We start from the raw sequence: 5,642 nt of genomic DNA, 5'->3' as shown, positions 1-5,642 counted from the left end.
TTATAGTCTAGTGTATAGACTAAAGCGCAGTCTAGTCATAATATAATAGCAGACTAGTCTTAAGTCCATAGTCTAGTTTATAGACCATAGCTCAGTCTAGTCTACTTTTTAGTCTTGTATGCTGTTTTGTTTAGAGGCTAGTCTTAAGTCCAGTGCATAATCTATACTATGGACTATATGGTCTATAGTCCAGTCCAAAGTCCAGTCTATAGTTTAGTTTATAGTCCAGTCTATGCTCTAGTCTATTGTCCAGTCTATAATTTATTCTATAGTTCAGTCTATGCTCCAATCAATAGTCCAGTCTATAGCCAGTCTATAGTCCAGTCTATTGTCCAGTCTATAGTCCAGTCCATAGTTCAACCTATAGTCCAGTCTGTAGTTCAGTCTATAGTCCAATCTATTCTAGAGTCTAGACTAGACTATAGACAAGACTATCGACTAGACTATTGTCTAGACTACAGACTTGATTATAGACCAGATTATAAAATAGTGTAGACTATAATTCAGTCCATAGTCTAGTTCAGATAAGAGACTATAGTGTAGTCTATAGTCTAGTACATAGTTTAGTACATAGTCTAGTCTATAATCTAGTCCAGTCAGTACTTTAGTCCATAATCAAGACTATGTATCTCTCTCTGTTTCTCTAAAATTAAAAGTATCTATATGAAAAAGTAAAATGTGCAAAAAAATTAAATTTGGAAAAAGTAGTAAATTACTTGTAATATTAAATAATTTATAAAAAAACCTCTTACGCATGTCATCATATTGTATATGAATATTAAAGATAAGATTAGAGTATGTATTAATTATCATGATATGATTAGCATGTTTGCTTTAAATGAATACGTAAATAAAAGATGTCCACAATGTTGTCTTAAAGTACACAGCTATCTATTAAAGGCACTTTTTAGCAAAAAGATAAAAAATAAAAAGAAATAAGATAAAATGTAAAAAAAGAAATCTTTTAAAAAGAACCACGTGCTGAATGTCATTTTCATATTATTATGAACGGAAATCTATTCATTCTTTGCTTATGACGAAGGTGGAAATGTCATTAAGAAAGAAAAGAAAAAAAAACACATATGACCTGGTTGTAAAACTAAGAATGAAAAAATATATGAGAATAAAAATGATGTAAAAACTAAACTATTACAAGGTTGTTAACGAACAGATGTATTTGCATATACATATGTATATGTAATGTATAAATGAAATGTGGCTGCTGGTATTGCCACCCACTTTTAAGCGTTTACTTATTTGATTTTTTTTAAATTTGATCTTTAGGAGGTAAAACCCCACAATCCTTTTGCTGTAAGCTGTTTACATAAAAGGATGTTTCTATTTTCTTATATACTAAAGTGGAACATTAACATAAAAAGGTACATAGTGGGACAATTAAACGTGTAAATTTCTGAAATAGATTTTCTTCCATTCTATAATCCAGACTTAAGTTTGATCTACAGTCAAGAGTTATAGACTAGTTTACAGTCAATACTATAGACTAGCCTACAGTCAAGACTATAGACTAGTTTACAGTCAATACTATAGACTAGCCTACAGTCAAGACTATAGACTACAGTCAAGACTATATACTAGTTTATAGTCTAGTCTATAGTCTAGTCTATAGTTTAGTCTATAGTCTAGTCTATAGTCTAGTCTATAGTCTAGTCTATAGTCTAGTCTATAGTCTAGTCTATAGTCTAGTCTATAGTCTAGTCTATAGTCCAGTCTATAGTCTAGTCTATAGTCTAGTCTATAGTCTAGTCTATAGTCTAGTTTATAGTCCAGTCTATAGTCTAGCCTATAGTCAAGACTATAGTCTAGTCTATATATAGTCTATAGTCTAGTCTATAGTCTAACCTACAGTCAAGACTATAAACTAGTTTATATTCTATAGTCTTTAGTGTAGTCTAAAGTCTAGTTTATAGTATAATTTATATTCTAGTCTTTAGACAAGACTATCGTCCACTCTTTGTTCAAGACTATATCATACTGTATGTAGACTAAAGTTCTGTTGCATTCTATATTGATTAGTCTTCTCTACAAGGTTTTGACTTAAAATTTTTAATTAATCTTTTAAAATAACACATCTTTTTCGAAACCTTCAATTTCGTAGTCATTTTTTTTAAATAAAGGAAAATCATTTACCGTTTCTGATTCATGGAAAATTAAAAGAAAAGTAAATTATATTTGTTTTCAACTTTTTTCACAAAAGTAAAACAAAAGAATTTATAAAAAGAAAATTAATTTAACATTGCTAGTATATGACACAAGTACAAATTAAGTTCTGAACCAAAAACGAAAATAAAAGATGTGGGTGTTTTTGGGTCATACAAAAACAAAAAAAGAGTCTCCAAATATTCACGAACACAGCCACACGCATACTGGCAAAAAAGAGCAAGTGTGTATTTGTTGAAAAATACAAATTTTGTAATATTTAATAAATTTGTTGTAACCCAAACAAACAGATCTGTTATTGGGTATTATTTTGTATAATAAATATTGAAAAGAAACAAGCAAAACAACAACATTATAAAAGCAGTGTAAAGTGAACAGCTCAAAGAGCAAAAACAACAAATACATATATGTATATACAAGACTTGCTAAAAATAACGAAATTATAGGGTTACTGTTTTACTCTAAATAAATAATTCATTTCCTTCGCTTCCTACTGTTTAGTGCAACCAATCACTGATGCAAATATAGAGTATGAGTGATAATACTTGATTGTTCTAAATTTAGATGAAAATAAATTATGAAATACACACTTTTGGCTAAAAATGGTATTAAGTCGTACTGTTTTAAAATTACAAATCGAAAATAAATTCTTGTACTTGTTTTGTCGTATGCAAACCGCAAACGTTAATATAAAGTGTTGTAATCATTCAGAGAATTTGCTATGGAGTAATGCGCATTATCCTAAAATAAAAAAAATATTTATAAACTAGCCTATAGCTTCGACAATAGATAGGACTATAGCCTTGAAAGAGATAGGGATATAGTAGGGACTGAAGTTGTTTTCTACATATTGGATAATGTCATACAATACTAAAGACTATAGACAAGACTATAAACTAGACTATAGATTACACTATAAACTAGACTATAGACTAGACTGCAAATTTAACTACAGACTAGACTATAGGCTAGACTTCAGATTAGACTATATACTAGACTATATACTAGACTATAGACTAGACTATAGACAAGACTATAGACAAGACTATAGACTAGACTATAGACTAGACTATAGACTAGACTATAGACTAGACTATAGACTAGACTATAGACTAGACTATAGACTAGACTATAGACTAGACTATAGACTAGACTATAGACTAGACTATAGACTAGACTATAGACTAGACTATAGACTAGACTATAGACTAGACTATAGACTAGACTATAGACTAGACTATAGACTAGACTATAGACTAGACTATAGACTAGACTATAGACTAGACTATAGACTAGATTATAGACTAGACTTTGTGTATAGATGAGACTATAGGTTTGACTAGTTACTAGTTATAATCTTAAAATAGTCAATAGATTATATCAGATAAAACTAAAAGAATAATTTTAAAAGAACCTTCCCAAAAATTTTTTTAAGTGTAATAGAAAAATTACACTTGTATATTTTTTAACCACAATTTTTTTCTTTCGTTTGGCCTGTGTACATGTATTGTTTTCCGATTTTAATAAATGTAAATTTGTTTGTGTAAGTGTACAAGTTTGAGCCATTGACTCAATGACAGACCCACTGACTGAGTGAGTGAAATAATAATGAAAAATTAATAAAAGACTGATAGTTAGACACACTGACAGACTGACTGAATGAATGGGAGACTGTGAGTGCAGAGTTAGTTGTGTTTTGCCTACATTCATTCATAAAAATTAAAAGACAAAAGAAGAATCATGCCACCACCAACATCAAAATATAAAAATATATATGTATATGAGAAAAGATTTTAAGCCGGTAAAACGGAAAACAATATAAAAATATAAAAAACCAAAGAAGATACGAAAAAATATACACCGCTACATACATTTGTGTGTATATCTTTTTTGTAACTACTTGTAGACTCCTATAGATGACTTAAAATGTTAACGACCCACTAAAAAAAGTGAAGAAAATAAAAATAAACAACAAAAACATGATTGTAATATGAGAAATAGAAGTTTTTTTTTATATAAAAATAAAAAACAATGTGACTTTAATAAAAAAAACATATAATTTTAACGGGAAAAATTACATTGTTTATATATTTTGTTTTTCGACAAAAAAAGTTGAAAATTTTTTCCAGTGTTTTTAAGTTTATTTCAAAATTAAAACTTTTTTTTACCGTTTTTTTCATTCTTTTTAAATTCTAGATTTGTTGTTGTTTATATGCATTTGTTGTTAATTTACTTTAAACAAATTATATATATAAACAATAATTATTGTTTAAAATTAAAATTACTTCAACTGACCTTGACTGTATACCATTATTTCAGATCATATGAACGAACGACTGAACGAACAAAAAAAAAACATGTGTGTAATTTAAACAGTTTTACTTTTTCAAATTAAAAAATAAATAACTAAATCCAAAACCAAAAAAAAATCTAAATTATTTCATTTTGCGGTAAGAAGTTAAATAAAACCAAAAATCCACTAGGTATGTACATATGTATGTATGTGTGTCGTATGTACTACTTATTTAAACTTGATTATACGCCTTCATTTTACGAGTTTGTTTGTTATATCTGAATCTTTTTTTTGAATTTGACACTCACGCATTTATTGACAGTTTGTTGTTGTTAAGTAGTTTCTTTTTTCTAAACAATTTTTTATTATTTCTATATTTCACAAGAATATTCATTTAGTTTTGTGGTAAGATAAATTGTTTTAAGTAGATATAATCGGTTAAAACTAGACAATAATAGTAATCTTATATCAATTGAAATCAGTTTAAATGAAGTCATAACCGCTTAAGTCCACTCTCTAGATAAGATTATTATCATCCTATGAATAGGTAATACTCTAATTAAGTTTTTAGGCTTATAGTCTAGTCTCTAGTCTAGTAGAAAATATATTTCATTCTATAATCAAGTCTACAATACTATCAATGAAGCCTGCAGTACGATCTATATTGAAGACTAATATGTAGTCTACAGTCAAGACAATATTGACTAAAGACTAATGTAAAGTCTAGTAGATAGTCCTTTCTATGGTCTAGTGAATAGACTATAGAATGCACCACAGCCTAGACTATAGAACTGAATATAGACTAGACTAAGACAATATTCTATTCTATAGTGTAAACTAAAGTCTTGTTACAATATACAATATAGTCTAATCGATACTTCGTTTAGTCTAGTCACTTGTCTTTAGAATAGACTATATATAAGATTATTTTTAGAATAAAGATTAGACTATAGACTTACTGTAGATAATGGTTTATTTTCTAGTCTATAGTTTAGTCTACATATCGTCTAGGCTACACTTCTGTTGTTATAGTATAGTTTAGTAATTACTACATCGCCTGGTATTTATAGTCTAGTCTATAGTCTAGTCTATAGTCTAGTCTATAGTCTAGTCTATAGTCTAGTCTATAGTCTAGTCTATATTCTAGTCTATAGTCTAGTCTATAGTCTAG

General features: G+C 28.3%; 1 protein-coding gene across 3 annotated transcripts in view; it reads right to left on the bottom strand.

The window, feature by feature from the left end:
• The window catches only part of LOC124420728 (amphiphysin-like), a 49,048-nt gene that overhangs the window by 1,471 nt on the left and 41,935 nt on the right, over positions 1 to 5,642 (bottom strand). The gene's annotated exons all lie outside the window — the stretch shown is intronic.

Source organism: Lucilia cuprina, chromosome 6 (assembly GCF_022045245.1).
Source record: "Lucilia cuprina isolate Lc7/37 chromosome 6, ASM2204524v1, whole genome shotgun sequence".
NCBI classification, from domain to species: Eukaryota; Metazoa; Arthropoda; class Insecta; order Diptera; family Calliphoridae; genus Lucilia; species Lucilia cuprina.
Note: the sequence above shows the minus strand (reverse complement) of the source record. Positions and strands in the feature narration are given on the sequence as shown.